The sequence below is a fragment of the Symphalangus syndactylus genome, chromosome X, assembly GCF_028878055.3.
Source record: "Symphalangus syndactylus isolate Jambi chromosome X, NHGRI_mSymSyn1-v2.1_pri, whole genome shotgun sequence".
In the NCBI taxonomy this organism is placed as follows: domain Eukaryota; kingdom Metazoa; phylum Chordata; class Mammalia; order Primates; family Hylobatidae; genus Symphalangus; species Symphalangus syndactylus.
Genome location: NC_072447.2, coordinates 43,086,370 through 43,099,852, shown reverse-complemented (window position 1 = coordinate 43,099,852; position 13,483 = coordinate 43,086,370). Strand labels below are relative to the sequence as shown.

The following is a 13,483-nucleotide window of genomic DNA, read 5'->3' as shown; positions in this document are numbered from 1 at the left end:
GCATGTCTTGAAAGTACTGCAAACTTGTTTAACCTTACATTCATTGGCATTTTTCATAACCATTTAACATAACTACCTAGAAATAATTTTTCTATCATAAACTATATTAGAATAAATTTGAGCAATATATTCATGACACTTTTTAAGAAAATTTTATTTTTTACAAGTATAGGTTTGTCTTCCCAAAATATTTATTATACTATGACAGAAATTTCCCAAAAATATTAACCACTAACTATTCTATATTTTATGTTCACAGGGAAATCTTAATTATCTAAGAAAGAAATGATGTTAGTTGTGTTTACAATTTTGCTTTGTAGACATTCAGAATCTATATAATTGTTTGACACAAAATATAAATGTCACAGTCAATACTCTACAGTAGGAATTTCATTGAACATTGTATATGCATCAGTGTATCAGTACAGGTGTACGTCTTTTCTAAGAGCTATTAAGTTATCTTAACATGGCATCTAAAATAAAAATTAACACTTGATCTGGCTTCTCTCACTTGAAAGTATGATATTCTTCAGCATGTTAAGACAGCATGTTACTTATGTTAATAATTAGTTTTCAAATTTATTTTCTGCCATTTATGATTTGAATAGAATAACAAAACAATCAAAGTTTAGGATGATTTAAGGGCAATAAGTAGGAAATGGATGAAATATAAAAGAAGTGAGAAGCATTGGCTTCCACTCCAGAAGATAAGAGATGTACTTTGATACAGCCATAGACACAGTTCACAAAACCTTGGCCTTGTGACTAGCCGTTCCACTGGCCAGAATTTTGTGAACAGTTGCGATGGCTCTATCCCAGTGCATCTCTTTCAGCTATTGAAGTCAGTGATGTAATTAATACAATGGTGACACATACCTTTATAATAATTATCTCAGTGCTTGATTAAAGCCTGGAAGCCAAAATGAAACTTAAAGCATACACACAGAAGAGACAGTGTTTCACTGGGTTGAAAAACCGTAACAAAAACACTTCCAGATTTCTACAATTGGTGGCCTCATGTACCTATTTTGGATGAGATGTGAAACTTTCCTTCTCTTATATTTTAGTTACATTGTGGAATTATATATACAGATTCAGTCTTACTAGATAAAAGCATTCATTGAAAACTTTGAGATGATACATCATGTGTGCTTTAAGAGATATTATAATATCAATATCTCCATCTTGAATTTCTAGAAGTATCTTTCATAATAATTTACCCACAGTGATGTTCCACGATGATTATGTAAAATACAGAGATCAGGTTTTCTAAGTCTTTATTCTTCAAATACAGAGTGGCTAAAAATACAGCTCATCAGAAGTGAGCCGGTACTTCTTTCCAGGTCCCCTAATCTCCAGCGCCCTAGCAGCTCTTTCCACTAAACATCTAGCAGTGACAGATATGTGGGTTGTAGGTGAGAAATCAACCCTGAAGTGGCTGCAACTTCGTGTATACTCCCGTGCCCCCAAGCTGTGAAATTCTCCAGCCTGCTTGGAGGAGGTCCTGACAAAGCTATATGTGAGGGACAGCAAGAATGCCAGATGGCAGTTTGTGAGAAAATCTGGGACCGTGGCAGCCGGCCAAAAACAGTGGACTGGAAAAAAAAAGGATGATCACCAAGAATATACCACCTCCACTACAAATGAATGGAGGATGAACTATGGCTGTCTTCCTCATACAGGTAAAAATCCTTTGAGTAAGTTTTCACCCATATGTGTAACAAATAAAACAAAAGTTGTAAAAATTTAAAAAGTATTTGATTTGTATTGAGCTGATTTATCTTACTATCATTTTCTTTCACTCCATTAGTAGTTAAAAACAAGCAAGCCCATTGACAAGGAGACTGTAGGCAAACTTACAAATAAAGTGATGCAGAAAGTTTAATTTTATGATGAGAAGTGGATAAGCATGTTTCAAGCAATCACTTTCCACTGGATTTGTGAGTAACAGGGGCATTTGCATTGTATCGATTGCTATTGTGTGCCTTTATCACTTTTATTGTTTGCTGCAATATAGCCCTTTGAAGGTCTGCCAACCCACTGTGGCTTGCTCAAAAGCAGGGCTGAATTTTAATTAAGCTGAGCCAAATAGACACAGAACATTTGAACTTGATTAGACCACTTATCCTGATACACACACAGAGGGCATTCAGCACACTTACTTTAATGACTGACAAAGTCAATTCACATATTTGGTGAAATTATCAAGATAAAACCCACCATTTGTCAACATATTCCTCCTACATAAGATGTCTGCATCTCTATTTCAATCCAATAAACCAGCAAGGAGAATTGAGGGGGTCGGTCGCCAGTGAGGATAGGTGTGGCATATCTTGATAACAGTAATATTCTATATTCCCTGGGAAGAAGCAGTATATGAGTTCAGTAATTAGGATTCAACAAGATAGTTCAAGTAAAGAAATGCAAGTATGTGTGTGTGTGTGTGTGTGTATAAATGTGCGTCTGTTCATATGTATTGCTTTCCTTTTTAAATATTTCAACCAAAAGAGAAGTTTACCACAGCATTTAACCCAGATAAGGGAGCAGGCAGGATGTCAGAATTTCATGAATTTTTATTTTTGATACCTCACAAAGAACAAAGCATCCAGGTTTCTGGCTTCAGCAGAAATGTGCCAAAATGTGTTCCCACAGTAACTTCTCCCAAAATCAGCCAGTACAATTTTCCCACACAGCATGGAGAACTGAATCTCTGATAGAACCAGGATTCTGCAAGGCAGACTACTGTTAAATTGACTTTGCTGTTAAGTCAGACCAAGTAACCTTCAGGACACTCTTTGAAAACAACTTTCCTAAACAGACTTTCAGACTCTTAACAAAAAACTCACTTTCCCTAAGGAGGCACCGATCATAGGCAATATTTCAGAAGCACATGTACAAAGGAGTTACTCTTTCTATACATGTGTGTCCAGAGTAATGGCTAAACAGATTCTAAAATAGGAATAAGCCAATATCTTCTCAGTGAAAATTCAAAGATAAAGTCTCCAAGCTCAAACAGAACTTTGCATATATATGACCATGCAAATTACATCATGGAGTGGCTCTTCTTTGACAAATCCAAATCACTAAGTCCTTAATAGAATTCTGCACTTTACTTCCCAACATCGTAATACCAATTGACTATACTTAATCCTAAGAAAATAATCCTTCCCTTGGGATTAGCAAATTAAAAATTTAGTAAATTTCTAAAGAAAAACGGATATATTTTTCTGTGCAGGAAAGCAAATTGTGTTTTAAAAAGAAAATATAAAATACTCATTTTCGACAACAGCAAGAAAAATGAGCATATTTCAAATTACTCCTTTGTATGTTATAATTTCACTCTTTATTTCTGTCTACACAAGTGAAGGAAAAACCCACTTTTGTGATGATCCAACCAAAAACACTGATAAATATTTATAAAGAAGTCATGAACTAGAAAGAACACAGACTTTGAAGCCAAAACATTCTACATTTTAATCCTATCTATGCAACTTTCTAGTTATATTATGTTCCTCCATTTACTTAACCTCTACTCTATTAGGTATAAAGTGGGAAAAATTAACACTTTTGGGGAAAAGAGAATGTATAAGACATATTCCATGTAATTTCTACATAACGCAGTTAAGAATTTTTAAATAAATTCTTAATGGGAAACATTTTAATAGATGCACATGATAGGAAACAAGTTTCTATTCCACAAGACCTAGCATCTAGTTTTTAAAAATACTCGATTAAATCTCATCTTTTAGGCACAACTTTGAGGTTGTTGCAGTGTCAGCAAGTTTTATATCTTCTTTGATTTTATTTTTCTTCCTCACGTAGCCCACCATCTACCAGCTTATAGCTAATGCATTTAGAGCCACCTGATGCTAATATAATATGCATAATAATCTTCATGAGTCTATCCTTCTTAGCATTATCAGCATTGCATTTTTCGATTTCTACTCATTTTCATAAAATGGACAACCTTTTAAAAAATGTGCTCGTTAGGTAAAGATGGAAATGTTATTCATACTGAATTGTTCATTGGTATTCAGCGCCTACAGAGAATAAGGTGAAGTCTTTATTTCACATTTACTAATCAAAAATTCAGATGTGGTTTACCAAAGACCATTTAAGGATGGCAATATATAATATATAAAAGGATGGGTTACACTAACGTCAAATCTACGAAACCATAAAGAACCTATCTCTGTGCATACGTGTTATGTAGGATCACTTCGTTTCTAATGGCCATGAGTTAGTACGGCATTCCCATCCTGCTATTCTATTATTCAACCCCATCAATTTCTTAATTACAGCGATCACAATTGATAATTTTATTTTTAAGTTATAGATTTTCTTGTTTTCTCTCTGCCTCCTTTAACATTTGTAAGCTCTATATTGGGCAAGGACCACCATCTTTTTATTACCAATACAAATAAAATAATCTTAAGACAGTGCCTAACACTCAGTCAAGGCTCAACAAATATTTGTTGATTGTATCCCAAATGAACAAAACCTAAAGTCTAAAGGATAAGCTCCCAGTCTAGGGAAGATGAAGGGCATCCTTTTTAATCTTTGCCCCTGTTAATTACTTTTACATAAAAAGTGATTTGCTCATTGGTTTGTATCATACCCAGTTTACATTTATTATTCAATTTCTCATCAGATCAAAGAGGTGGAAGAGACCTTGAGATGTTGTTATTGCCTTGAGGTGCTGCTACTACTCAAAGCATTCAATAAGCATTAGCTTTTTTCTTAAACTCTAGAGGCCTCATGAAATTCGTATTAGAAATAATCTTGCCTAGAGGATGAAAAAAGGGTGACATCTAGAAATGATTCTAATATATAGCCCCCAATTTAGCCTTTACAAATATTTATTCTTGTGACGGATAGCAAATCCCTTCTCTGGGGATGAGGATTTTGTGTTTAGTGTGCACGGTCAGGGACCTGTTGATGTGTGGGGATAATGGATAAAGAGACAGATCTTAAAAGGTGTAGAGAAGAGATGAGGATGAGAGAAGGGAAGGATGCCTGAGATGTATAGGTAAGTTTGGGGAAAATATGTGGAGGAGAAACAAGAAGAAAGCACTGAAGAAGCATAGTGAGAGGTCTTCAAGGAGAAAGATGTGTGAAAAGGATCCTTAAATATTTTGACACGCTTGCAAAACAGTAAATATAAAAATTATTTTTCAGTGTGTTGTGGTAGTTTCTTATAGGTCATTTTTTGTGGTTGTTTTAATATAGGATTTGTGTTGCTTTGTAGTGTTGACACTGGCCTGATAATGACCACAAGATGACCCAGGCTTGTGTGAATTACAATCTTAACAGAAGCCTGGAAGTCTCTGAAGTTTTACTGTTTATCCGATACGGTAGACAATAGCCCCATGTAGCTATTTATAATTAAATTTATAATTTAATTAAAATAAAATTTACAGACAATTTAAAATTCAGCATCAGGTCAGTTACACTAACCACATTTCTGGTGCTCAATGGCCACATGTGGCTAGTTGCTTCCATACTGGAGAGTGCAGATACTGAAAATTTCCATTACTGCAGAAAATTCTATTGAATAGCACTGCTCTAGAACTTTAAGCTTATGTCACATACATGCTATTCCAATGTTTTTGGTCCTATTAGTGATATTAAACATTCAAAGAAAAATATTTTAACATCCTTTATCCTACCTGAAGTGGTGAATTTAAAATATTGACAATCATGACATATTTGTTATGCCTTCTCTGTAGTTGTTTGTACTTCTCCGAGTTGTTTGTACTTATGTTGTTGAAACCTTTTCAGAAAGATTTTTGTGAATACTTTCATTCCCTCACTATATTAATTGGTTATTTCCAATTAATTCATTCCAGTTTATAATTTTTAATCTATTAAATAAGCTGAGAATTTTTTTAAGTATAGTCAAAGCTACTCAGTGGATAAGATAAATACAAAGAAAATAATGAATAATTGTATTTTACCTTGTGATTTTTATCAGAATATGATATGGAAATATAATACAGTGTTGACTAAAATATAATAAAAATAGATGGACAAAAATGCCCCCATGACAAACTCCAATGTTAGTGTAAATTGGAAAGCTCTAAATATGTCTGGGACAAGAGGAAATACATTGTTCCTAGGCTCATGCTAATCCATTATAAATCATAAGTCATGAGGGAAGAGAAATCAGGAGCCTATGCTTTACATTAGCAGCACTGCTAGAGGAATATTGAAAGTAGAAAGAGGCAATGATGAACATTTGGATAATTTTAATACTGCCTTAAACAATGGAGGGAGAGTTGTCAGAAGGACTGGGAAAGGGGAAGAGATAAAAATCCTAGGGCCTCTTTGGAGTAGAATACTCTGATGTCTGTGTACAGGATGGAGAAATTTCCTACATGAACAAGTAGTGGTGGAAGGACAATTGGGGAAATTTTAGTCTGGGAGCCACCTTGGCTCTCCAAGTAATTTAAATAATTCAAATGTGGATAGAGAGATGGACACTTCAGCAAAGTAAATTACAGTCAATGATCCATCTAGACCAAATGATATGTATGTGTATTTCGTATTTGGAGAAGTTATTTAATAGAGTTAAAACATACTTACATTATATGAAATGACAGTTGAATTCAGGAGTTTTCCTAGCTAAAATGTATTGCTCTCTAGTTAAGAATGATTCATGAGTCTACGGCCATACCACCCTGAACATGACTGGTCTCATCTGATCTCAGAAGCTAAGCAGGGTTGGGCCTGGTTAGTACTTGAATGGGAGAGTGCCTGGGAATATCGGGTGCTGTAGGCTTTTTATTTAAATAAAAATAATAATAAAAGAATAATGCATGATGGTATTGCTGATATGTTTAAGAACTTTGGATAAGAGTATCTAAGCAAAGAACCAGTAAGGTTGATGACACTCGGGTTTTGTGGCAGAAGCACTGATCCTGTGGTCAGATTCAGCACTTACCTTATGATCCAGGATGCAGAATTCAATTTATTGGTGTCTCTCTGTCTGTAGGCAACTATGAAATATATCTCAAGCTCTCTCAAAAGCAAAACATTAAAAATAAATGAAATACATACCCTTGTTTGAACAGAAGCTTCCACAACAGAAAGGCACTAAATGCAAATAGTGTAGTGTTATATTTTGGCTACTGAAGAGTGCCATATGAATAATAATATTTGCTGAGTGCTTCCTGTATTCTAAGTGCTTTATATACAATGACTCAGTTAATCCTCACAAGAACTCCACAAGGAAGGTACTACAATTATCCCCACATTATAAATGAGGAAATTATAAGACTGAACCCAAGTTTTCATTCTAGTGCCGATTGGTGGGTTCCTGAGGAGCTTTCTCACAGATGATTACAGCAAGCTGCCCAGATGACCTAATGTCAAATATAGATATTAGCAAAGAGTTAGGCAGCACCACTGGAAAACAACTGTAAATTCAAACAGGCAATGGATACACAGCACCTACACTGAAAGTGTTGTCTTTAGAACAATGAAACTGAAACAGAAAACAGACACCTTGCTCCCTCATCACATTTTGTGGCACTGATCAGTTCTGGAGAATAAAATAGAAAAAAAGTACCCTCAAATTTGAGGGATATCTGCTTTATCGCTCAGTTCTTATTTAAGGTACTGGTATATTTTAAGATCTTAATAAATACTCAACTCATATGCATAAATACAATAGGATAAAACAGCGACAGGAGGTACATGCAAACCCAAAAGCAGCAATGGGAGAGGGGGTTTGAACAGTGAGGCAGGCAAAGGTTAAAGGGAGATAAGTAGGGCTTAAAGAGCTGGGGATAATTAGGGGTTGACTTAGGATACTTCAGGATTTGTGAAGAGAATGTACAAAAAGGAGAAAGTGCAGGCTTCTCTTCAGTCCTTCTCCTAACTGCAGTGAATGCCAACTGTGAGCCAGGCCCTATTTCAGCATTGGGAAGAAAGGTAGATCTGCATTTTTACCACATTCAGATGGTAAACAGGAAGACAGGGCTGGGAGGGGAAGAGAAGAAAACACAATATAGACCATCACAAAATACAGATAACTTGCTAAGAAGTGTAAGAGAGGCACAGGTTATTTGCATTATCTTGCCAAAGGGATGTTAAGGGCCTTGAGGAATAAATCACATCTTCAAACATTTTTAATGCCTTAATATATTTGTTTGCATATAGCTGGCTATTAGCAAACAATTATTTTAGAGGTAGTATGGCATAATAGAAAAAATATTCGTTCAGGAGTCCTGAAAGAGGATTGTTTCAATTTCCTGCTCTGTGAAAAGAAAAAAACCCAGGAGGTTTTTAGATCATTTTAGGATCCTTTTCAGGTGTATTAAGTTGAACTCCATGATTAGCTTATCAGTTATTTAGTGTTGATGTTAATAAGGAGTCCTCCTTTGAGGGACATGGCATGATGTGTGAGAAAGTGCACCTGACCTCTTATCAAGGCAGGCCATTAAAAGCCAGACTCATTCTACCTACAGCATGGGACTAAGCAGAATTTTTTTCTTTTTTTCTTTTCTTTCTTTCCTTTTTTTTTTTTTTTTTTTTTTTTTTTTTTTGAGACAGGGTCTCACTCTGTCCCTCAGGCTGGAGTGCAGTGGCACAACCATAGCTCACGGCACTCTCAATATCCCAGGCTCAAGTGATCCTCCTGCCTCCATCTCCTGAGTAGCTGGGACTACAGGCATGCACCACCATGCCCAACTAATATTTTTTAATTTTTAGTAGAGACATGGTCTTGCTATGTTGCCCAGACTGGACTCAAACTCTTGTGCTCAAGAGATCCTCCTGCTTTGACCTCCCAAACTGCTGGGATTACAGGTGTGAGCAACCGTGTCTGACCTAAGCATAATATTTTATCAGATTTGAGATACTTGACCCTTGAGCCTTAACAGACTTGTTTGTGGAAGTAGGCTAGAAATAAGGAATGTATATGCTGTACAAAAGAAAAAAAATTAGCCAGGTGACCCATATATGCATTTGTCCTCAACCTAACTGCAAACTGCCTCTTGACAGAAAACTCTTGCTCTGGAATATTTCACTTAAAAAGTCAAATCTACAAACTAATTACAAGCATCATAAATGGACAATGTGGCAGAAGGTGCGGGGAGTAAGATTCAAGATTTACACTAGGCTATTTCAACTCCAAGTTATGCATGTTTGAAAAAAGAATTATGTAAGAAATTAATACAAAAATGAGGTAGGATAATTTAAACAGAGAACACAGACTGATTATAATAAACTTCACACATGTTAACAGACGTTTGACTTGATATATAAATATGAGTGGGTAAGAATGGTCAGTAAGATTTAATGGAGTGGGAATATGATCTAGCTTAATCAGTAAAGATGTGCTGGAAAAAACCATCAATTTGAAGAGATGAGAAAACTGGGACGGCAGAGAAATCAGTTTGTTCACATTCGTGAAACAGCCTGTGTAAAACACTGGAGGTGAGAGAAGAGAGTTCCAGCCAAGTGACGGAGAAACATTCTATCTCAATGAATGAGTCATGGCTCTCCTGAGAGTCAAGATGATTTGCATGTTTGGTGATTGATGTAGATAGATGTAGTAAATCACACTGAGTCTTAGCTACAAGGCTCTGCCATCTCAGTCATAGAAAGATGAACATTTCCACACTATACCTACAATACTCATTGTTCAAATGCATTATAACTTCAGGAATGACCTGAAAATATCCATCAGTCAACTATGATGAACTTGGATCACAGAGAACTCCACCACTGGGGATCATTTACAATTTCATGTGGTAGATTAAAGGTTTCAGGCATTTTTAACTTTGGAAATTTTTAATAGGCTTTTAAAAAAAATCAACATACTGCATTTTTTCCCCAGAATACATTGCCATTACCAAAGGGAAAACAAAAAACAACCATCACAACAACAAACTTGTTACCCAAGAGATTGAAATACATATTCAGTGTGCTGGTAATTTTTCTGACTCTCTCTTTTCAGAAACATCATTATTTTTCCTTTTGTTTTAGGATTGCTGATTTTGCTATCGGATTAAGGCTAATGTTAAAAGGGAGAGCTAGAGAAGCAAAAAGGTATTCTCCATGGAGAATAATTCTCTTACCATTGCTGGACCATTCTTGTAGCTAAGAGTTATATTCTTTTCAAGAAGAAAAATTGAATTGGCTCTGCACAAATAATGACTGTATATTTCAAGTGTAAAAAGCAATGATGATACAATTAGCTTTAGAAACTAGTGAATTACTAATAACCAGAATAAAACAGGGCAAAAAGGAAAATGCTAGTACCTGACTACACATGAAAGTATATTGAATAAAGTATAAGAAAATTAACATTGTTGCATTGTTCAAAATGTCTAAAGATGGAATCAGTATCTGTGAAAGTAGGAAAATGAGGAGCTATCTAAGTATGGGTGGTATCATCCCCTCACTACCTGAAGATTTTAGCTCCTGCCTAACTGTTACCCTCTCCAACATATGATGCTTGTCATAACTTCTGGTACTTTAAGTGTCTGTTGAAAACAATTCTCTCACCATCTTGCCCTAGTAATTCACTGAACTTTTTGACTCCAGAGACCTTGTCCTCCACCCTCCCTTGGCCACTTGGTTCTGTGGTCATATGATAGATGTTGTTCGAAACTCAGTTATAAACATCACACTTTCTGACCTCCACCTTCTAAGTCTCCAGATGATTCCATCTAGTACCCCATTCCAACAATACTTTGATATTACCAGGCCCTCCAATCCATTCATTCTACTGGCTTTTCACTATTCCTTATGCCCTTCGTGGCATCACTTCTCTCTTTATCAAGCATAAACTCCACGGTGTATTGTAAACACTTTTTTGAATATATCTTTAAATTGCTCTGCTCCCTCTCAAATGTGGTGCCCGCTTGATAAAACTTAAACCCCGGTTACCACCAACTCTCCACTCATTCACATGTTCACTCTCATGCTATGGAAACTTCTGGAGGAAAACACATAATCTCTCTGACTAGTCACATTTTGAATTCATGAACACTAGATTCAAGTTGGCTCCTAGTACGACTCAGTAATCTTACTCAGTCTCAAATTTACCTAAATATTGGGGAATCTTTAAAAAGTACTGAAGCAAGGCATCACCCCAAAATTCTGAGTAAAGTTGTCTTGGTTACAATCTGGCCTTTGGAATTTTTAAATGCTCTCTGAGGTCATCTTAGTATGTAGCAACGTTTAAGAACCTCCAGTCTGAATGGCTATTTTATTCTCTCACCTTTCCTCACACCTCCAACACCTCCTTCCCCACTCTCAATCAATGACCTTGTTTCTCATTTATCTGAGAAAATTAAAGCAACCAGTAAACAGTTGCTCCCTAGCCTCATGTCAACATATCTTCCCATGGGCCTGCGTTGGTGCCCAACACTGTGGATCACCAGTCTTTGCTCCGATGATGGACCCCACCTTGTGTGCTCTAGATCTCAGTCCCTCTCACCTACTCAAGGACATGGCTGCAGCAATTAGCTCCACTCTCTCCTGCATCACCAAATTCTTCCTCTCTTCTGGGTCATTTCTGTGTGTATTCTATGCTATTATTTTCCCATCTTAAAAACATCCTCTCTTGACCATATTTCCCACTTACAGTTTCAGCTCCATTTCTTTGTTCCCCTCAAATGTGAAACTGAAACGCATTCATTTTTTAACACTTGTTCTCTTACCTCTTTTTTTTTCTTTTTTGAGACGGAGTCTTGCTCTGTAGCCCTAGGCTGGAGTGCAGTGGCGTGATCTCGGCTCACTGCAACCTCCGCCACCCCGGGTCCTGGTTCAAGCAATTCTCCTGCCTCAGCCTCCAGAGTAGCTGGGATTACAGGCACGCATCACCATGCACAGCTAATTTTTGTATTTTTAGTAGAGACGTGGTTTCACCATGTTGGCCAGGCTGGTCTTGAACTCCTGACCTTGTGATCCACCTGCCTTGGCCTCCCAAAGTGCTGACTTGTTCTTACCTCTTATTTCTCTCCTTAATTCTCTCTTAACCCAAATCCCTCTTTCAATTATGCCTTTACTCCCAACACCTTTTGAAACTACTCATCAAGGTGACTAAAGGCTGCTGATATGGTTTGGATCTGTGTCCTCACATAAATCTCATGTTCAGTTGTAACCCCTGGTGTTGGAGGTCGGGCCTGGTGGAAGTTGACTGGATCATGGGGCAGAGTTCTCATGAATGGGTTAGCACCATCCCCTCTTGGTACTGTATAGTGAGTGAGTTCTTATGAGATCTGGTTGTTTAAAAGTGTGTGGCTCCTCCCCACTCTCTCTCTTGCTCCTGCTCTGGCCATGTTAAGACATCCTTGTTTGCCCTTGCCTTCCGCCATGATTATAAGTTTCCTGAGGCCTCCCCAGAAGCAGAAGCTGCTATGCTTCCTGTACAGCCTGCAGAACTGTGAACCAATTAAGCCTTTTTCTTTGTAAATTACCCAGTCTCAGGTATTTCTTTACAACAGTGTGAGAATGGACTAATAGAGCTACCAAGCTGTTAAATCTAATGGTCAATTCCTCAGTTTCACCTTTGACAAATAAGCAGAATTTGATACAATCAATAACTCTTTCCTCCTGGAAACAGTTTATTTGGTTTCTTGAACAGGAATCAGCAAATTATAGCCTATGGATCAAATCAAGTCTGCTGCCTCATTTTTAAGTAAAGTTGTATCAGAACATAACCATGTTCATTTGCTTACCTGATATCTATAGCTGTTTTCCTGCTAAAAGAGCAGAGTTGTATTCCTCCAACAGAGACCTTTTGGCCTATGAAGCCTAAAATATTTACTACCTGGCACTTTACAGAAGAAGTTTGCCAATGATCCCTAACTTCTTCTTGACTTCTATCCTTGTCTTCCTTTCACCTCACTGTTCACTCTCTTTTTAGGCTCTTTAACCAGTTCCTTTTCATCTCCCAAGCCTCTTAATGTGGAAACGCCCCAAGATTCAGTCTTTGGATCTCTTCTCTTCTCTGTTTATACTCACTTCCTGGGTAACCTAATCCAGGCCCATAGCATTACATTTCATCTTTCCTGGAATGCTTCCTTGAACCCCAGATTTAATAACAAACTGCCTATTTGGAAACTTCACTTTGATGACTAAACACATCTCAAAATTAATTTGTCAAAAACGGAATTCCTGACCTTCCCCCTTATCTGTTCCTTCTGCAGTTTTTCCCCATCTCAGCAAATGGCAACTCTATCCTCTCAAAAGCTTAAAACAAAAATCTTGGATTCATACTTGACTCTTTCATATATATATGCCCTCTTAGGAAATTCCCTTATCTTTATCTTCAAAATATTTCACAACCCACCGCCTGTCATCTCTACTGCTACCACCATAAACCAAGTCATCATCATTTCTGGCCTAAACTATTTCAATGGATTCCTAACTGGTCTCCCTGTTTTTTCCTTTGTTCGTATCCTCAATCTTCCATGCCAACTCTCTTTCATTTCATTCGCAATATAAAAGCCAGAGTTATCCTTTC

General features: G+C 36.8%; 1 protein-coding gene and 1 pseudogene across 1 annotated transcript in view; one reads left to right on the top strand and one right to left on the bottom strand.

Moving 5' to 3' along the window:
* Positions 1–13,483, bottom strand: part of IL1RAPL1 (interleukin 1 receptor accessory protein like 1) — a 1,380,067-nt gene that overhangs the window by 977,594 nt on the left and 388,990 nt on the right. The gene's annotated exons all lie outside the window — the stretch shown is intronic.
* LOC129476491 (uncharacterized) lies at positions 6,663–6,781 on the top strand (annotated as a pseudogene).